The 22669-nt window shown below is 36.5% G+C and overlaps 1 non-coding gene across 1 annotated transcript; it reads right to left on the bottom strand.

Moving 5' to 3' along the window:
- Positions 1 to 2283: 2283 nt before the first annotated feature.
- On the bottom strand, positions 2284 to 2390 carry LOC141636047 (small nucleolar RNA R71). Its single transcript, XR_012540688.1, has one exon. It is a non-coding gene; the product is annotated as a small nucleolar RNA R71 (small nucleolar RNA).
- Between the last annotated feature and the right edge of the window lie 20279 nt (positions 2391 to 22669).

Genomic DNA, 22669 nt, shown 5'->3' with positions numbered 1-22669 from the left:
TTTCAACAATTTTAACACCTGATAAGTGCCTATTTTATACATTTTAACCCCTTATATTAGCTTGATTTTACATGTCTTTAGCACTTATCTTAAGTGTTTTATAGCTAATATTTTCATTTCTAGTTGTTTTGGATGTTTTGACATATTTTGTAGAAATAAGCTTTTTGGAGCTAAAATACTACAAAGTTGCTAGGAATTGCAAGCTAAGTGGAAAGAAGACCAAATGGACTAAGAATTGGATGTTGCATGAACTTTGTACTTCAAGTTGCATGGGTTTTTGCATGAGGGATATATTGGATCAAAATAAAAATGCAAGAGAAGTCAACAATCAAAGTCAAGCCCAATGTTCAAGTCCAAATCAAAGAGGAAAGAATAGGATTCCAAGCTACCTAGGATGCCAAGAGATGAAGTCTTAAACCAGGTGATTAATCACTAATTAATCACCCACATAGGATACTCTTGCCATTTAATATGGGATTTATTGGAAACGGAAAAGAAACACACGACCCCGATCGGGGCTGCATGCTCATTGATTTCTTACGTTTTCTTCTTCCTCTCCTATAAATAGGAGAGGCATTCCAAGGCTTATGGCATCCAATTTTACGTCTCATTTTACTTTACAATAGCCTTAAGCACTATATTTCTCTCATTAGTTTTCTCATTTTAGTTTACAAATTGTTAAGCTTTCCCTTAGTTTAATCTTTCAACACTTTGTTCTACAAGTTATTGTTCAAGCAATTGTTATTCAAGCTTTTGATTCTATTTGTTCTTCCATATACGTTCTCTTCTGTTAAGGTATTTCTAATTTTAGTTTGCAAACTTACATTACTATTTTAGTTATTACATAGTTCATAATTAAGTACTTTTTCATCTTACATTAGCATCATTTCTTTCACATGTCATATCACCTAATCTATATAAATCATAGAACCATGTCTAGCATTTTTTCCAATATAGTTTGCAATTTATACTTAAATATGAGTAGCTAAATTTCCTAGTCTAAAGGCTAGGGGAGCCATACAAAATCGAATATATAACATGTTTAATTAGGTTGTTAATAATATTGTTCAATTGTTTCTATCTCATGTTTGCATTGTCACGATTAATCTTTGGTTATCGGCCGTAATCGTAGATTAAGTTTGTTCATTCGTTCTAAAGTCGAGAGGCACGAAATTGAATTAGACTAAGCATGTGTAGTAGGACGACCTAGTCATGGACGAGAGTTTCTCTAGGACCCGGTCTAAGGTTGATACTATATCTCTAAGCCTAAACAATTGACAAAATTATTAGTACCGAATTTATCATAATCATATGTTTACCTTTGCATGTGTGACCCGAACCCTTTAGACTCCCTTTTAATTATATAATTTACATTATAATTTTTATTAATCATCAAACAAACAAACCAAACCAAAATCGAAATCGACCTTGATAAGAATCTACCCATAGCAATTCACGACGTAATTCCCGTTTCCTTGTGTTCGACCCCTAATGCTACATTAATTTGCGTCTAGGGAAAACATCTTTGCGTAGGTACACGATAAGCCTATCAAATTTTGGCGCCGTTGCCGGGGAAACGGTTTTATTGCGTTTTGAATTGTCGATTTTTATCTTGTTTTCCCTTGTCTTGGGGAACACTTGTTCCTTGAGACCGTTACTTATCATTTCTCTAGAAATTGTTGTCTTATGCCCAGGTCCTCTTGTCGTGGAGAATTGCTTTCACTGGATTCCGATCCCCAGAAAACCTTTAAGAGAAGACGACGTTTTCGGAAGGAAGTGAAAGAAGCCTCTTCTCCCGTACAAGCCGAAAGTGCTAGAAAGTCTTACTTAGACGATCTAGAAGCCCTTGAAGAGGGGGAGGTTTCAAGTTCATCATCTCCACCACCACCACCACCATCTACTACCAAAAAGATGGTGAAACTTTCCGATCACTCAAAGCCCACCGCGGCCATGCTTCCTGCCGGTATCGCAACCACTCAAATCACCGCGCCGGACTTTGAGATCAAACCGGCTTTCATTAGCCTTGTGGAGAGGAAGAAATTTGGGGGAAGTCCTTTGGAGGATCCCAATTTGCATGTGCAAAATTTTTGTGACTATTGCTCCATGATCCGTCAAACGGGCGCCACTCAAGCCCAAATAAGGGAAATACTTTTTCCTTTCTCTTTGAAGGACAAGGCCAAGCTTTGGATCAATAGCCTTGATCGCACCGCCATGGGAATCACCAATTGGGAGACTTTGGCTCTAGCCTTCTATCAAAAGTTTTTTCCACCGGAGAAAACTCAAACTTTGAGGAGCCAAATAACAGGATTCCGTCAACAACCTCTTGAGAGCTTATATGAGGCTTGGGAGAGGTACAAATAGCTTCAAAGACAATTCCCACATCATGGGTTAGATGATTGGTTTCAAGTAATAACATTCTACAATGGATGTTGTGCCGAGTCCCGAAGGATTCTTGATTCCGCCAACAATGGGCGGTTTGATCAAATTGACACCGACCTTGCTCATGCCACGATCGAATCTATGGCGACCCATGATGCACAATATGTCAATTCTCGAGTTGTACCATCCAAAGGTAAAGAAGAATCCTCCAACTCCGTTTTGCTAGCCCAAATTGCCTTGCTTCAACAACAATTGGTGGAAAGGGATGCTAGAGATTTCGTTCAACAACTCAATGCCATATATTTAACAAGTCAAATCATCGTTTGTGATGGTTGTGGAGGCGCGGGTCATTATGCCGCTCATTGCCAAGCTCCCATTGAAGAGGTAAATGCTTTCCAAGCTTTAAGACAAAATGCTTATCCACCGGGTACATTCTCAAACACATATAATCCAAATTCAAGAGTTCACTCGAACTTGTCTTATAGAAGCAACAATGTGCTTAACCCTCAACCACAACCCCCATCACAACAAAATGTCTATGTCCCTCAACAACAAAAATATGTCCCTCCACCGGGTTATAAAAATCAACAAAGGCCCCCACAAAACAATTTCCAACAAAATCAACCTCCACCACAAAATGCCCAACAAAACAACCAAGAAGAAGGTAAGCTTGAGGGCTTGATAGTCCGTATGCAAAAGGAATTGTTGGCTCAAATCTAAAAGAATGAGCAAGCTCAAAATGCCGCAATCAAGATGTTGGAACAACAAATGGCTCAATTGGCCTCATCTAGCTCTTCAAGGAAATCGGGTCAACTACCTCCTCAAGGTGAGAAACCACATGCTACCCTTAATGCTATCTCCTTAAGAAGTGGTATAAAATATGATGGGCCATCCATGCCCAAAGAAGATGAGGAGGTGCTTGTTGAGTTGGAGATCCCTTCAAATGATAAGGAAAGTGAGGAAGTTCCCAAGAAGGTGGATGATCCACTTGTTGTTGAGAAAGTCAGGGAAGTGGAGGATGCTCCTCCAAAGAAAGATGTTGAAGCAAAGATTCCGAAAAAAGTCAAAGTGTCATTTCCTCATAGATTAGCAAAGCATCAAAAGAATTCTCAATTCGGTAAATTCATGGAAGTTGTGAAGAATCTCCAGGTAACTGTTCCTTTTACCAAATTAATCACTCAAATTCCATCTTACACTAAGTTCATGAAAGACATTTTACCTAAGAAGAGGACTTTTGATGAGGTTGAAACAATAGCTCTCACCGCCGAGGTGAGTGCTCTTTTGCAAAACAAGTCCCCTCCTAAGTTAAAAGATCCCGGTAGCTTTTCTATTCCATGCACAATTGGCACCTACCAAATTGACAAAGCTTTATACAATTTAGGTGCTAGTATGAGTGTAATACCTTACTCTATTTGTGCTAAGCTTAATATGGGAGTCTTAAAATGCACTAGTGTCACATTGCAAATGGCAGACCATTCTATAAAACGCCCTTTGGGAGTTTTGGAGGATGTTCCCGTTAAGGTTGGTAAGTTTTTTATTCCGATTGATTTTATTGTTCTTGACATGGCCGAAAATGCCCAAATCCCAATCATTTTGGGATGACCATTTTTACACACCGCGAATTCGTTAATTGATGTCAAGAACGGTAAAATTACATTGGAAGTGAGTGATGATAAGGTCATATATAATTTGAATAGTGCCATGAAGAGTCCAATGATAGAAGAGTCTTGTTATTCTATTGACATTTTGGATGTTGTTGACATTGTTATAGAAGACTCTACACCTCGATCTTTATCTAAAGATTCCTTGGAGGCACTCTTACTTTTAGAATCATTTGCAGGTGACGATGAGATTGGAAATAAGGAGATTGATGCTTTGGAGCAAGAATTGGATGGAGAGGAGCTATCATTGGAGGAGAGCTCACAATTTATAGGCTTGGTTGCTACACCTCAAGATCTTGAGGTACAAAAACCCGAGCTTAATCCCCTCCCTTCCAATTTGAGGTATGCTTTTCTAGATGATGAGGGGATGTGTCCGGTAATCATTAGTGCTAAATTAGACGAGAGTCAATTGGCTAAATTGCTTCATGTCTTAAGGTCTCACAAGAAAGCCATTGGTTATAAACTTAATGATTTAAAAGGCATAAGTCCCGAATTTTGCATGCACCGAATTAATCTTGAGGAAGATCATAAACCATGTGTCCAAGGTCAAAGACGACTAAATCCTAACATGCAAGAAGTGGTAAAAAAGGAAGTGCTTAAATTGTTAGATGTGGGAATTATCTATGCGATTTTCGATTCTAAATGGGTGAGTCCGGTCCAAGTGGTCCTTAAGAAAAGAGGAACCACCATAGTCAAAAATGATAAAAATGAGCTAATTCCAACTAGAATTGTGATGGATTGGAGAATGTGCATTGACTATAGGAGGCTAAATCTAGCCACCAAGAAAGACCACTACCCATTACCTTTTATTGACCAAATGTTGGAAAGGTTGGCATGTCACAAATATTTTTGCTACCTAGATGGTTATTCCGGGTTCTTTCAAATACCCATTCACCCGGATGACCAAGAGAAGACCACGTTTACATGTCCCTATGGTATATTTTCCTACCGTAGAATGCCTTTTGGTCTTTGTAATGCCCCCATCACTTTCTAACGTTGCATGATAAGCATCTTTTCCGACTACATTGAGTCTATCATGGAGGTGTTTGTGGACGATTTTAGTGTCTATGGTTCTTATTTTGATGCATGTTTGACTAACTTGTCCAAAGTTTTAAAGCGTTGTAAAGAGGTTGATTTGGTGTTGAATTGGGAAAAGTGCCACTTCATGGTAAATGAAGGAGTGGTACTTGGTCATATTGTTTCGGAAAGAGGAATTGAAGTGGACCGTGCTAAGGTCCAAGTTATTGAGCAACTACCCCCACTGGTAAATGTGAAGAGTGCAAGGAGTTTCTTAGGCCATGCGGGTTTCTACCACCGTTTTATTAAAGATTTTTCTAAAATTGCCAAACCCCTTATAGAGCTTCTTTTAAAAGATGCTCCCTTTGTGTTTACTAACGATTGTCTTGAGTCTTTTAATAGGATCAAGAAGGCTTTGATTTCCGCACCTATCATCCAATCACCGGATTCGAACTTGCCTTTCGAGCTCATGTGTGATGCAAGTGACTATGCGGTAGGTGTCGTGCTAGGACAAAGAAAGGACAAGGTTCTCCATGCTATCTACTACGCTACCAAAACCTTGGATGCAGCTCAAATTAACTATGCCACGATTGAGAAAGAGCTACTTGCCATTGTCTACGCCTTAGAAAAATTCTGCTCTTACTTGATCGGTTCCAAAGTCATTGTTCAAACCGATCATGCCGCATTGAAGCATCTCCTAGCCAAACAAGAAGCTAAGCCAAGGTTGATAAGATGGATCTTGCTCTTGTAAGAATTTTATCTTGAGATTAAAGACAAGAAGGGGACTGGAAATGTTGTTGCCGATCACCTATCCCGTTTGAAGTTCAATGATGGAGGTATTGAGTTACCTATCGATGATTCCTTCGCCGATGATGTTCTAATGATGTTGGAAGCCAATACTCCTTGGTATGCCGACATAGCCAACTACCTAGTTGGAAGAGAGTTGCCACCAAACCTTTCATATCAACAAAGGAAGAAGCTCTTACATGATGCCAAGTTCTTCCTATGGGATGATCCACATTTGTTCAAACATTGCTCCGATGGGCTATTCCGGAGATGTATCCCTCATTGGGATGTGAAAGGGGTGCTATAAGGATGCCATTCTTCTCTTTATGGTGGTCATCATGGACCATCCAAGACCGTTGCAAAGGTGTTACAATCCGGCTTCTATTGGCCAACTATGTTCCAAGATGCTAAGAATTTCGTGATGGCTTGTGATGCTTGCCAAAGGACGGGCTCCATATTAAGGAGGCACGAGATGCCTCTAAATGGTATCTTGGAAGTAGAGGTGTTCGATGTTTGGGGCATAGATTATCAAGGACCGTTTCCTTCCTCAAAAGGGAATCGGTATATTTTTGTTGCCGTTGATTATGTCTCTAAATGGGTAGAGGCAATTTCTACTCCAACCAATGATGCTCGCACTATGATCAACTTATTCAAGAAGATCATATTCCCAAGGTTCGGTGTTCCAAGAGCAATCATTAGTGATCGTGGTACTCATTTCGGTGAGAAACAACTTGATGCTTTGTTGGAAAAATATGGAGTCTATCATAGAAGAGGCTTGGCTTACCACCCACAAACTAGTGGCCAAGTGGAGGTTTCCAACCGTGAGATAAAGTCCATACTTGAGAAAGTTGTTGCCAAATCACGAAAAGATTGGAGTATGAAGCTCGATGACACCTTATGGGCCTACCGTACCGCGTTTAAGACACCTATTGGTACCTCACCATATAGGTTGGTCTATGGAAAGGCGTGCCATCTTCCCATTGAGATGGAACAAAAGGCTTTTTGGGCAATTAAGGAGCTTAACATGGACCCGAAATTGAGTGGTGAAAAGCGGTTATTGCAACTCAATGAACTCGATGAATTCCGCTTACAAGCTTACGAGAGCTCCCGTCTCTACAAGGAGAGGACAAAAGGATGGCATGACAAGAAGATCTTGAACAAGGAATTTCAAATTGGTGATAAGGTCTTGCTATTCAATTCCTGTTACAAGCTATTTCCGGGAAAGTTACGATCAAGGTGGACCGGTCCATATACCGTCACAAATGTCAACAAGTTCGGTTCCGTTGAAGTGATGACCACCAAGGGCGAAAAATTCAAAGGGTCATCGTTTGAAGCTCTACCATGAGAATGTGATCGTTGGTGTGATAGAGGAAATGACCGTTCAACCTCTACCAAATAAAGCTTAAACGGACTCAAGCTTTTTCGTCGTGCGGGACGTTAAACCAGCGCTTCTTGGGAGGCAACCCAAGCTTTTTATTGATTTTATTTATTTTTGTTTTAAATTTTCTGCAATTTTTTGTTTTTCGTAGATTAGTAATAAAATACTCGACTTGACGATGTTCCTTTTTGTGATTTTTAGGTGAAAATGAAGAAAGGAGAATTTGGAGTTAATTCGACACGCTTCCCCATGCAAGAACCCCGTTCGGGGACGTGGTTTTCAAAAAACGAGAAAAGAATTAGAGCCCATAAACAAGCAGGTCAAAAACAGGATTTAGCAGTCAACCCTGATCGGGGTCGTGGTTCTGTGGTTACTGTTCGCTGCTTTTTACGGGTAAGTAAAAAAGAAAAGAAAATTTCTATCATTCACTTGCAAACCCGACGGTACTCTCCTCTTCTCTATCTCCATTATTTTCTTCAATCCTCCACCTAAAATCACAAGGAAACATCAATTTCTTCATTGATTTGTAAGATTCAATCACCCATTAACATCAATTGGTAAATTTTCTTCTCTTTTCTCTTTTAATTCATCCATTTCAATCAATTAATTGGATTATGCAAACCCTAACTCAATTTGGGGGAATTCGATTTTGTGCTTTTTAATGCTAGAAATTGGTTGTAGAATGCTTATTACATGTTTGTAGTATGAATTAGTTCACTAATTCATGCTATTATGCCTATTAGGATGAATTTTGGTTTGCCTTAAGATGAATTTTTGTCTTAAATTTCAGAAAAATGGCACCAAGAAGACCTCATACCCAAGGTGCTTCTAAGAGAAGGAGAGGTGAGGCGGAATCCTCCTATGCTGCGGAGGATGTGCAAATGGAAGAAGTCCCGGAGTGGCAAGACCCGGAATTTTCGGGTGTGATCTTCAATTCACAAGCTCAATACAACAATTGGGTCATCTTGAAGAGCAAATGTATGAAACCAACAAAATTTATCAACCAAGCTTCTTTAAACAACATTGGAATTGAGAAAAATGTGAAAGCTTTGTTTAAAAATCTTGGTATGAAGCATTGTTACACAATGAATTATAAGATTTTTCCCGAGCTCACCCTTGAGTTCTTGAGCTCTTTCGAGTTTCATAGGTCTAGGAAACCCGGTTTTATTGTTTTTGTTACCTTTCGCTTGTTTAACGAAGACCATATGATGGACATAGCGGACTTTGCCGCTATCTTTCAATTGCCTCACAAGGACTTACCCACCGAATCACCCGATGATTATAACCCCATTTTGACTTGGAATGTCATTTCTCACTTGCCCTTTCCGGGTTGGGATCATACCCCTCATAAATTTATTCATTACCCCGACATAAGGATTTGGCAAAGGTTTATGGGATGGACCTTTTTTTGGGAGAAATAAACCTCATTCGGTGAGGAAGATTGAGGTAGAGATTTTGGGTGCTTTCTTGAATGTTAATGGTGATGATAAGTGGGGAATCAATATCCCCTACCACTTTGCGGTCCATTTGACCAAACAATGCAACGCTAAAAATAATTGTATTGTCTTGAGGGGTTTGGTTACTAAGATTGCACACCACTTATGTAGGTTTAACCAAGAGAATATTTGAGACCATTGCTTGAGTCTAGGGAAAAGGGAGTTGGGCTTGATTATGAATATTTTCTTTCTTGTAATTGGTTTAGGGATGCTTACCCTAACATGGTTTGGAAGATAGGTAGGCAAGAGTCCATTAGTCTACCCGAAGAAAAGAAAGAAATTAAGGCTTTGGTTCACATTAAGCCTCATCGTGGAAGTAACCCCTTTACTAGACCTACCTACCATTTAGACCTAAGAGGTGAGATGCCTACCACCGTTGAGAGGCACGCGGGAGGTCAACCCTCTCAAGCACGTCCCTCCACCTATAGCATTGAGTCACCCTCTAGCATAGAAATGATGAATATGATGCGGGAAATGAACTTAGGTGTAAATCAAATTCGTGATGACCAACGACTTGCATTGCATCCTATTTATGATCATTTTGCTAGGCAAGGAGTTGTCCAACCCGAGGGACCACACCCTTCATTCTATACTTATCCTCCGGGTGGATTTCCTCCTCCTTCCCCTATTCCCCCTCCTAACGATGATGCAGGTCCACTTGCTACATATGAACCCGGTCCGGATTTTTGTGGTTTGGATTATGGTGTTGAGGCTTTACAAGGAGGCTATGGTGGATATGGTGGGATTAGTAGCTATGATGATGGTCTTGGTAGTGGCCAAGATATTGGTGAGTATGTCACTCCTCTTCAAGAGGATTATTCAAGTGGAAGTGGCCACCAAGGTGAATCAAGTGGTAGTGGTAAGAAGAACAAGTAGAAAGGGGGGCTAGCAAGTTGAGTAAGTTTTTAATTGCTTTGCATTTTAGTTTAAGTCTTGCAACCCATTAAACATAACCTCTAGTCCTTCTTGTTTTGTGCTTTGAGCCATTTTTATGGTTTGATTGGGTAATTTGAATTGTTGGCACATTGAGGACAATGTGATGTTTAGCTTGGGGGGAGATTGCATTGGCATATAGTATAGTTTGCATGTAGTGTAGAAAATTTGAAAATTTTTGAGAGAAATTTTTGCTTTGTGCTTGCTTGTAGCCTACTTTCCTCTTTGCTTATCCTAATAATGGCTTGTTGCTAATGATTTATTCTTTCATGATGGGATATTAGCTACATGGGGATGTCTTGACATAGTAGGTGGGAGATGGAGAATGAACCGAATAGGCTTGATCTTGACTTGTGGCAAGCTACAAAATGGAAAGGTAGAGCCTCTTTTTGACCGATGCATCCATATCCGGTCTCTCTTAGGTGAGTGTAGGTGTCTTCTTATAATTTGTGTTTCATCAAAACGCACAAGTATGGTTCTCATGTCATCTCTTGGTAAGAATGCATTCATTTGTTATAGCATTTTGGAGCCATTCACATGATATTTTAGCCTCTTTGACCCCTTCACAAAATTTATCCCTAACTACATCATTGAAATTGCCTACCCTTGTTAAGCTAGTAGCTTAGTTGGATAATGTTTGGGTACTCATTGGGATATGGTTTATTGTTTGAAGTCATGTGAGCTTGGTCTTAATGCTCAAGAAAGAAGAAAAAAATGAAAAAATGAAAAATTGAAATGAAAAAAAATGAATGAGAATGAAAAAAAGAAAAAAAACGGAATGAAGAAAGAAAAAGAAAAGAAAAAGCATGAAAAAAAAGCTAAGAAGTATGCATTGAAAAGAGAAGAAGAAGAAGATGTGAAAAATTCTCATGCATTATTCATATTATTTTGGAGAATTTTCTGATGATTTGAATTGAAAATTGGGTTAGAATTGGGATTGAGCATCCTAGGATTTTGGTAGTTGCTAGCTTGACTTAGCTCTACATTACCATAACTCTTTTGCTCCCTTTTCTTACCCATGCTTATTTGCCTTCTTCCTACCCATTTGGCTTCTTTGTCATGCTTATATTTGATTGTCTTTGCTTGCTAGTTTTGACATGTTTACCATATTAGATTGCGGGCACATTATTATAAGTTGAGGATAGTCGAGTGTTCATTCACAAAATTGTCCTCTCACATATAAAAGAGTTTGAGTGTCCCGTGAGAGTCTAAAAGTCAAAAGATCATGCAAGAGCTTAAAGGTTCATTTCAAAATTTTCTATGCTACGCCGTCATGTAAATCTCATCCATGTTTTGCTTTATTCCTTGCCCATGTTGTTACGGGGTTTTAAATCATTATGCTTAGCTTGTTGGGATATTGCAATTGATGGGATTTGATTTCTTGCTTGAGGACAAGCAAGGATTTAGCTTGGGGGAGTTTGATAAGTGCCTATTTTATACATTTTAACCCCCTTATATTAGCTTGATTTTACATGTCTTTAGCACTTATCTTAAGTGTTTTATAGCTAATATTTGCATTTCTAGTTGTTTTGGATGTTTTGACATATTTTGTAGGAAATAAGCTTTTTGGAGCTAAAATACTACAAAGTTGCTAGAAATTGCAAGCTAAGTGGAAAGAAGACCAAATGGACTAAGAATTGGATGTTGCATGAACTTTGTACTTCAAGTTGCATGGGTTTTTGCATGAGGGAAATATTGGATCAAAATAAAAATGCTAGAGAAGTCAACAATCAAAGTCAAGCCCAATGTTCAAGTCCAAATCAAAGAGGAAAGAATAGGATTCCAAGCTACCTAGGATGCCAAGAGATGAAGTCTTAAACCGGGTGATTAATCGCTAATTAATCACCCACATAGGATACTCTTGCCATTTAAGATGGGATTTATTGGAAACGGAAGAGAAACACACGACCCCGATCGGGGCTGCATGCTCATTGATTTCTTACGTTTTCTTCTTCCTCTCTTATAAATAGGAGAGGCATTCCAAGGCTTAGGGTATCCAATTTTACGTCTCATTTTACTTTACACTAGCCTTAAGCACTATATTACTCTCATTAGTTTTCTCATTTTAGTTTACAAATTGTTAAGCTTTCCCTTAGTTTAATCTTTCAACACTTTGTTCTACAAGTTATTGTTCAAGCAATTTTTATTCAAGGTTTTGATTCTATTTGTTCTTCCATTTACGTTCTCTTCTATTAAGGTATTTCTAATTTTAGTTTGCAAACTTACATTACTATTTTAGTTATTACATAGTTCATAATTAAGTACTTTATTCATCTTACATTAGCATCATTTCTTTCACATGTCATATCACCTAATCTATATAAATCATAGAACCATGTCTAGCATTTCTTCCAATATAGTTTGCAATTTATACTTAAATATGAGTAGTTAAATTTCCTAATCTAAAGGCTAGGGGAGCCATGCAAAACCGAATATATAACATGTTTAATTAGGTTGTTAATAATATTGTTCAATTGCTTCTATCACATGTTTGCATTGTCACGATTAATCTTTAGTTATCGGCCATAATCGTAGATTAAGTTTGTTCATTCGTTCTAAAGTTGAGAGACACGGAATTGAATTAGACTAAGCATATGTAGTAGGACGACCTAGTCATGGACGAGAGTTTCTCTAGGACCCGGTCTAAGGTTGATACTAATGCCGTAAGGTGGGTATCTCTAAGCCTACAAAATTGACAAAATTATTAGTACCGAATTTATCATAATCATATGTTTACCTTTGCATGTATGACCTGAACCCTTTAGACTCCCTTTTAATTATATAATTTACATCATAATTTTTATTAATAATCAAACAAACAAACCAAACCAAAATCTAAATCGACCTTGATAAGAATATACCCATAGCAATTCACGATGTAATTCCCGTTTCCTTGTGTTCGACCCCTAATGCTACATTAATTTGCGTCTAGGGAAATTATCTTTGCATAGGTACACGATAAGCCTATCAACACCAGTGTAGGGTCTAAAGATAGGTTTGGGTTTAGGTGTAGCAGGTTTAGACTTTCCCATTTTCTCCACTATGAGTGCCAAGTTGACAACATCATCATAAGACCAAAGTGGTTACATTCTAACCTTAGTAGCAATATTCTTATCAAGCCCTTCTAAGAACCTAACAATACTTTGCTCAGGCTTCTCATTTATCTCACACTGTAAGGTTAGCTGTTCAAATTCCCTCAAATAGGTTTCAAGGGGTCTCTCATCCTGCCTAAGCTTAGACAACTTAATGAACAGGTCCTGGGTATAATCTTTGGTAACAAACTTATCCAACAGGTCCTGGGTATAACCTCTGATGTTTAAGGTTATCATACCATAGTGATGCATATCCTTTTAATTTCAACACAGCAACTTTACACGCCTTAGCATCATTGTAATTTTTGAACTCAAATATTTTTTCAACATCCCTAATCCATTCTAGTAAGTCATCAGGGTTAAGACTACCATAAAAATCAGGAATTTCTACCTTTAGATGCTTGTCTGCTTGTTCAAGAGCCTCCTCTTGTGTTCTGATGCTCTCCTCTGAATCTGATTCATATCTATGATGTGGCTGTCCTCTCCCTGCTCCCATGAAGAACCCTCTGCATCTACCTCTTCCTCTGGCAGGTGGATGTCTCATTGGATCATGGTTTGGAAACCTCTCTATCACCATATGAACAACATTGAGCAGTGTGTCTACATTTCCTGCAAGTGTTTCTATTCTGGTCTCAATACCAGCAAGTCTCTCTTCACTCATGGTTGTTTTTGTGTTTTTAATGTAGGTAGGGATAATGATCTCATAGCTTCTGTCAACCCAAGACTAACACAAAGGTGGAATTGTGTTAAACCTGAGCTCTGATTACCAAAATGCAGTGTAAACCTTATGGACAGGCAAACAATGCAACTGACTTGTAGGACACCTTAAAAATATCAAATGACCTTGGAAAATTCTGAATTTTCGTGACAATAAAGTTTTAATAATGTTCTAAAACTGTACCAAATTTCAGGAATGTAGAAGAATTCTAAGTATTTTTAAACTCAATTGGAACAACCTGAAATTCTGAGATTGCAGACAAATGACTCAATTGGTTTTGTGACTTGTTTGTGTAATGAAAGGATATAGTTAAGACCTTAAATTTCCACAGAAGATTCATAGGAAAACTAAGATAATAACTTCACAAATTTCAGACTCAAATCCACCGTTAAACACAGGATTAAAGTTTGAACTTTGCTCAACACAATTAAACTGAACCACAGATAGACACAGGTTCAACTTAATGATGCCAAACTGACTTTGATCAATTAACCACAGAGATCACAGGTTAATCATCAAACCAGGGTTCCAAACTACAGTTTAAACACAATTTTGAAAGAAATAAGGAAGTCTCAAGGCTAATTTTCATTCAAAAATAATCTGCCTGAAACAAATGAGACATATTTCTTTATATAGGCCTTGTCTTGGCATTACAATTCGAAACCCTAGCATCCAATGGTCCAGAATTAATTTAAGATGAGTATAAACAACATAAATTATCTTACAAACTGGTAAATAAGGTGAACAAGTAAAAATAAAAAGCAAACGGGTAAAATAGACTGAAATAAAGCATTGTTGCAGGCTGTCACTGTCACTTGTCTTCTTGTGCACAGTTTGCTGTTCATTTGGTGGCTAGTTGAAGTCAAGGATTCTTGTTGTTACCTTGTGGCAGGCTTTGTGGGAATGTTGCAGCAACTCTTTACAAGGAGCCTCACAAATGCCTCACCAAATAAGGAAATGTTGCTTTATGCTTTAACTCCAACATGTGACTGCTTTGCTTTCCTGTTGCTGAAATTTCTGCTGAATTACATTGCATTTTAGGATGACTGGTGTGGATGCTTAGGAACCCTTGTATGGACTTTTAATTGACACTCCTTTTAGCTGGCTATGGTGGCAGCTGAAAGCTTGATCTTGTGAACCTCTTGACAGGCATCTCTGGTGGTGTAGTGGGTGTTGCCTGGACCTGGTCTGTGGTTTGGTCAGGATTGGGAGCCCCTGATCCATCTCCTGTTGCCGGTTCAAGTTTGACATGCTTGTACCTACAAAAGAGCTTTTCCAATGCAAACAACACAAAATATGGAACTCAAAAGATTTTTCGCTCTTTGTGACAATTCACCAAACACTTGTTGTGCAGTTGCTTAAGACGGTTTCAAAATCTTGTGTTTTTTTTTTTTTTGGTAAAATGTGAGTAGTTCCATTAATAAAGATGAAGATTGTTACAATTCGAGCATTTCATACAATTCCATTGACTACAATCTAACAGCTAATATCAATATTCGAAAGCCACTGAGCATCTTTTTGGGGTAGGAGACACTTAACTCTCCCATGAATCATGCGTTTTAGCTGCTTAATCACCAAATCAGGTTTCTTCACTTGCAGTTCAATCCAGCTACTGTTTCTCTCAGTCCAAACAGTGTACAAATAAGCCATCTTCACCATGGAATAGACTTTCTGTTGAAGTTTAGAACGATTACCAATGTTGCCTGTTAGCTTCAGTTTCAGCCAATTTTCCAACTCAGTCAAAATTATCAGGCTGAAAGGACATTCTGCAAACAGATGAGCATGAGTTTCCTTTGCAGCTTCACACAAGACACAAAGATCAGTATCACAGACGCCTATTCTGAACAATTTCTCTCTAGTGTTCAAAGCCTCCCGTTTAATTAACCAACCAATCATCGAGTGTTTGGGCACACACCAACCTCCCCAAACCTCTCTATACCACTGTACAGAGGGGTGCATCCCCTGCAACCAGTGGTAGCCAGAGTGAATAGAATAACCTTTGGCATTTGCAGTCCAAAGATCATTCTGATAACCACCAACAAACATACCCTTGACTTTACAAATGTTCCTCCAATTCTAATTGGAATCAGGAGGGGGTTGATATACAGTCCAATCAGTGCCTTTTATATAAATGTGGTTCACCCATTGCACCCACAATCTATCAGCCTTAGTGAAAATCCAATGCACCAATTTACCAACAATCGCAATGTTCCATAAGCTAGCTTCTTTTATCCCAAGTCCTCCACATTTTTTACTTCTACAAACCTCTTGCCAGGCCACCAATGGAGCTCTAGTATACTCAGTATCCCCAGCCCATAGATAGTTACGACACACTGCCTCAATCTTCTTGATCACCAACTTTTGAATTAAAAAAATAGACGCCCAATAGTTATGAAGAGTATTAAGAACTGAATTAACTAATGTCAGTCGTCCAGCATAGCTTAATTTCTTGGCACCAAGACTTCTAACCTTGGCCACTATCTTATCAATGAGGATGTGACAATCCAAAAAAAAAAAAAAAAAAAAAGAAAGCATTAAAATGAAATTTGAGTTTGTTTGTTATACCTCCCCGAATTCCACAAATAAATGCTCCTTGGTGCTCTTAGTTGCTCCTAAACCCGTCTTGAAACCTTAAATTTCAACCCTTGAGCTTGAATTTGTAGATCTTGAAAGTTAGGGTTCTTGAAAATTTGGGGTAAATTTCTGATTTTGGTGAAAAAGAGTGTTAAATTGTGTTGTAATTGGACTGCTTGATGACAATGGGGTGAAGGATGGAAGATTTGATGGAGTTTTGGGGAAATTGGAGTGATTATGGTGGAAAATAGGGTGAGTTGTTGAGTGTGGGGGTGTTGTTCTTGTTGGAGTATGTGTTCTCAACATTAGTGCGATCACATGATTTAATATCACAATCAAATCTCATGTTAAGAATACGTAAGGGATGATTCATTTATATAATCAACTGATCATCATTAATCGGTAATGATTGGCTAACTAGAGTTTGACATTACTGTCATTTGACGGTGGTGATCAGTTGATCCCTTAAGGTCATACCTAAAGGACAATTCCCTTAATAGACAAATTGATTAATTGTATGATGATACAAGTTAATCAATTCCTTAAAATTGAACAATTCAATTGTGAGAGAGATTATTTATATCTTATTGTAATGGGATTAAATAAGATTTATTTTAGTAATTGATATACTTTATTACTAAAATTGATTATTGTTTGTGAGATAATTGAGATAAGAATGAATGGTGAATTATAATTACATGATACATTTTATTTATATGATCAAGTATCACTAGTCAATTTGTTGTATGCGATTTAATTAATTTATAAAATGATATTTATTTGATAAATATGCATTAAATTAATTAATAACATATAACATGTAACATACTACATGTGACATATTGTGTGACAAGTAACAAATTGACAAAATAAAATGGAGGTCCATTTTATACAAATGACTGAAAAAAATGGAGGGTGGTAGGCATTAATGGGTGATTTATTTTATGTGCTAAGAATAAATTAATAAAACCTACTCTACCTTCTTACACACCTATATATTGATAAGAGAAAAAGGAAAAGCAAAAGATGCTCTCCTTGGCCTTATGCTAGCCGGCCACAACCCTCTTTTAAGAGGAGTTTTGGTTCATTTTTCTCTATCATTCATCTTGCATGCATACTTGATTTATGCTTCATTTTCTCTCATCTCTCTCAAAATCTAACTAAATAGTTTTAGAAATTCAATAAATTGTTCATCTTAAATTCTAAACATAATATAGGATTACTAGTGTAGTAATAAGTATATTATTAGAATTAATTTTAAGGGTACTACTATATTAATCTAGTTAATTAATATACTAGTTTAAGGGATTCGTCTTGGGTGCAATCAAAGGAGGATCTCTACATGGGGATTTTGGAGGATCATCCAACATATTATAGCTCAAGAATAAATAAGGAAGATGACCTTATTTGTGCCCTTATTTTCGAACCACTCTACAATGTAAGGGACATTGTTTTTCTTATTAATCTCTTATTTTGTTATGCATGCACTAGATCTAAAGAACATATATTAAGAAGTTAATTAGTTTACTATTAGAAGAGTCTAATTATAGGTATATGAACCTAAAAATTGGTATCAGAGCCAGGTTAATACATGCATAATCGGTTTGGTTTTTCCGAGTTAAATGTAACTTAATTAAAACTAGAAATTTGTGATTTATAAGAGTAAGTCACGAAATCATAATGCATGTTATATATTCTGGTCCTAAAATATTTTTAGGTCATTTTTATGATTTATGGTAATTTATTGCTCATTTTTATGATTTTTAGTGAAATAATTACATTTTTATGAGTAAAATGAACTTTTATTTACTAAAATAAGTTAACCTTCACTACTGGCCATGATTTTTTAGTATGACCTCACATGAATATTTTATGTATTATATGTAAAGTTTCATATTAATGTGATTAATATTTCATGATTTATGATTTTTATGTGATAAAAATGGCATAAATGGAGGTTAAATGACTAAAAATGGTTATTCTTAGTTTCTGACCTTGAAACTTTTATATGATCTCACATGCATATTTTACTTATTGTATGTAAAATCGCGTATCAATTTGATTAATATTACATGATTTATGATTTTTATGAGATAAAAATGGATTAAAAGGAGGTAAAATGGTTAAAAATAGTTAAATTTCGAAATGGCCCATGAGATTTTAATATGTTGTCACATGCATGATTTACACACTGTATGTAAATTTTGAAATTAAATGATTTCAGTTAGCATGATTTATGAATTTTTAGTGTAAAAATGGCATAAATAGTGACTATTTTAGCATAAATAGCTATAACGAATTACATGACATGAGAAAATTATTTTAGGTTGCATAAATATCCATCAGATATAAAGTTGTAAAATTGATTGGATTAATTTTTGGATACTTTAAATGTTTTATGTGATAAAACAGATAAATTGCAACTATATTTTTCTCGAAATTAATTAGAAAATTTTAATCATGATTTTTGATATTATGAGTGTCATGGAATTATTACAGAATGTTAAAAAATTTAAAATTTGAAATTTGAAATTATTGTAATTTAATTTGGATTTATTTCATAAATGTTATGATTTTAAGGTCAAAATTGAGCATAAAATTATATCAAGTTGAATTATTGTCAAAAATTGAGTGATAACTAATTTTTGAGTCATAATAGTGCTAGGATAATTAACTTGAGCTTAAATTTGATTTAAGTATTGATTTGTGATATTAAGAAGTTATTATCAAACATTTTCATAAAACCGGGTTATATAATCGATATAAATTAAATAGGGCGATTTGGCACATAATATGGCCTGATAGACACATATTAGAATTCTGCATATTTCAATTGTTGAATGTCTTTTTATTTATATAATTTCGAATTATGTAATTTTATCTTAGTATGACCTTAGTTTTAATCGATATTACCCGTAATGAAAGAGAATATTGATTCGGTTGTAATTTAATGTGATCTCGTATCACTTTTATTTTTACTAGTTTTTCCATTTTACAAATGTATAATAGGAATAGTTTTGTATTTTTATTATTATTTGTAATCATGGAGTTTCTTCAAAACGGTGCCATTCACAAAGGAATTCCGACGAAGACGGTGTTCTTGTAAGGCGTGCCACTTGAAGATTCAAGGGACCAAAGGAGTTGGTTTCCGAATATGTAATAGATTATTTGATTTTCTATTTTAGGAAGGCCGTACTAGGAATTTATTATTATTGCTTTGCATTTATTTTAATATGTTGCATGCATTGTCAAATCGCCATAACAATACATGCATATCATATCGAGTCATCGACCGTGTCAATTATAATTATCGTAGTTCACCGCTTTAGTTCACTTAAAACATGATAGATAATAAATTGAAAAGACCTCTCACTAAATAATAATTGAAGATTAGCCTTACCAAATAGTAGAAACCATGAGTCCCAATTTCATAAGGAAGTAGGCTCGGCTCACCGGGGTGCTAAACTTGTTACGTTGGGTAAGTGGGTAATAAAATGTTATTACATCGAAATTTAGATTGAGCTCAATGGAAGTATTCGTGACCGTAGTTGCATGTGTTCCGGGGTAAAGATAAATATTAAAGTAATTTTTATCGACCGAGAGGTCTAGAAGTAGAATCGATTAAAGGGTTAATCCACCAAATTATATTAATAAGGGATGAATCGGCTCACCGTGCCCGAATTGATATGAATTTGGATCTCGGGATCATTTATAATAGTTGGGTAGAGGTCACTATATAAATGCTTAAAACTTGTTTAAAATATTTACAAGTATTATTAAAACGATAGATGTTTATTGATTCCTTCACTTCCTATTTTTTAGTCGAAATTGTTTTCTCAATTGCAATGGCAACTCCAATCACATCCGCAACCACTAGCTCAAACACTCTCAACAATGTTTCATGGCTCCGATCCTTCATGGATCGTTGTAAGTTAGAAAAGAATGGGTTCAATTTCGCCGATTGGGACGCGCAACTTCGTTTGTCCGCGGAGGGTGACGACAAGCTTCGTTACCTTACTGAGGCTTCTCCCGCCGAACCTAATGCTAGGTCTGCCACCGCCGCTAGGGAAGCCTATGAGGTTTATCAAAAGAAGTCGGCCGCGATCAAAAATGTGTTGATCTTTGCAATGGAGGCCGAACTCCAAAGGAATGCTATAAAAATTAGCACCGCCTATGAGATCTATACGAAGCTTGTGACCATGTTTTCACAAACTCCTAGGATCATTCAATATAAAGCGGCATCCGCATTCTTTGATCTCAACATAAGGGAGGGCAAAAAAGTTAGCCCTCATGTGCTCAAGTTGATGGAGCATGTTGAGACCTTAAAATTGCAAAAGGTAGAGATTCTCGAGGAACTCGTCATTGATCGAATTCTTCATTCCCTAAACAAGGTTAAGGCATATGTTCAATTCAGGGTGAATTTTAATATGCAAAACAAGAAAGTTTCCCTTGATGAGTTGCACAAAATGCTTGTGCAAGCCGAGAGGGTCATGGGGCTAAGTGTTAGCACCACCAAGGATGTGCTCAATGTTAATCATAAGAGCAAAGGGAACTTCAAGAAAAGTTACAATAAGGGAAAGAAGCGAACTCCCTACAAGAACAAACGAAAGGCTTGTGAAGCTAGCTCCTCCAAGCCTAAGTACAGTGCCCCGTCTGGGGACAAATGCCACTATTGTAGTGGTGTCTGGCATTGGAAGAGAAATTGTTCAAAATACCTTGGCGATATCAAAGCTGGAAAGGTCATTCCAGTAGGTATATAACTATCCTCATCTTTTATGTTTCGATATCAACTTTGGTATTTTGATACAAGTTGTGATGATTACCCTTTTTATTGTAATTAGGGCATCCTAGCAAGGACAAGGGCAAAGAAAAGCAAGCCTAGAAGATCTTAAGGGAAGCTAGATGTAGTCGCCCATGATGCTAGATCTATGGAAGCTTGGATTTATATTGCTTTGTCTTTATTTTCATGTTGTATTTTGAGATTTTAGAACTATTTTGATTTCCTCGTTTGACTTGGAAATTTGTTTGTATCCTTTAAATAATGGCTGTATTTTGGATATTGGTGACTTGGTTTATAACCCAAGTCGCTTACTTTATCATATCGTTTGTTCTCAAATTTATCACCATACACTACTTGCATCGAGAAATATAAGATTATCAACTTAAATTGATCAAATTGAAAATTATAATGATTAAATCATTATATGTCCATAAGCTATGAATTCGATTCTTCTTATGTCATTGTTACTAAAAGTAACAACTTACTTATGTAAGATCAATTATAAAGTTATGTTGAGCTATTGAACTCATATATTATGGAATTTGCGATACAAAACGGACATATTATTCTAATCGGATGGTCAACCAGGAGATACCTAAAATAGAGAGTTTATTTAAACATATGACATGGATCAGACTCGCATATTACATGAATCAAACTGCCATGAAAGAGCTGGTCTTTTATGAGCTAATCTAGAGAAACTTCTAATACTCCACCATATGTATGTTTGTAACTCACAAAGTTATATCTCAAGAAGATAGATGTATTTCTGAGAGATAGATGGGAGTAGATTGGATCGTCACAAACATGTCTTATAGTTAATGTGTTACTTTGTGAAAGTAATGGAACTATAATGTATAAAGATAGAGTGGGAGTATAGCACACGTCTTATTGTTAGAATATTGCTTTTCGAAAGTAATGGTATTATGACCTTGTCCCAAATCGACCTTGTTACAAACGAGCCATAGCATTACTGTTGGAATATGTGTCCTCCGACAATAATGCGATCACAACTGTCGATCATGATGATCACATGTTTAAATCTCATTTTAAGAATACATGTGGGATGTAATATTATACAGTCAACTGGTCCACACATATCGGTAATGATTGGCTGACTAGAGTTTGACATTACCGTCGTGCGACGGTGGTGATCAGTTGATCCCCTTAGGTCATACCTAAAGGGTAACACTCTTAATTGAATATTTAATTGGTCGTATGACGACACGAGTCAATTAAATTGCTTAAAATTGACGGACGATTTTGGAAGTAATATTTACGTGTCTCGTTGTAATTTGATTAAATTAGACACGGTCTAAGTAATCGAATTGTTTTATTGCTTAGATGAAATTATTATTTACGGAAATAATTGAAACTGAATGAATGATTTATTATAAATACAAGATGTTGTAAATTATAATTGGTAAAGCGTTTTGGCACAAGTAATTGTGAATTACTAAGTCGATTTTGTACATGACGTATTTTATTAATACGTTGATTTTTAATACGTTAAAAATACATGACAATTTTACATGACTTGTGACATGTGACAAATTGATAAATTGACAAAGATAAAATGGAATCCATTTTATCTAATATGGACCGAAATATGGAGGGAGTATGGTGTTTAAATTATGTTAAATTATTTGAGTGGAAACAACATGATTACACTACCTACACCTAGCCTTGCATGCCTATATTCTTGGTTAGAGAATCAAGCCCATGCATAGGGCACCCTCCACACCAACCGGTTTTCCCCCCTCTATGACAATTGTAACACCCCCGGATTTAATAATACAAATAAGCTAGATAAATATTGCATTTTATATTAATAAAAGTCCATGGTGGCAGAAAC

Source organism: Silene latifolia, chromosome Y (assembly GCF_048544455.1).
Source record: "Silene latifolia isolate original U9 population chromosome Y, ASM4854445v1, whole genome shotgun sequence".
NCBI classification, from domain to species: Eukaryota; Viridiplantae; Streptophyta; class Magnoliopsida; order Caryophyllales; family Caryophyllaceae; genus Silene; species Silene latifolia.
The sequence above is the reverse complement of the archived record's forward strand: the minus strand, read 5'-3'. Positions and strand labels throughout refer to the sequence as shown.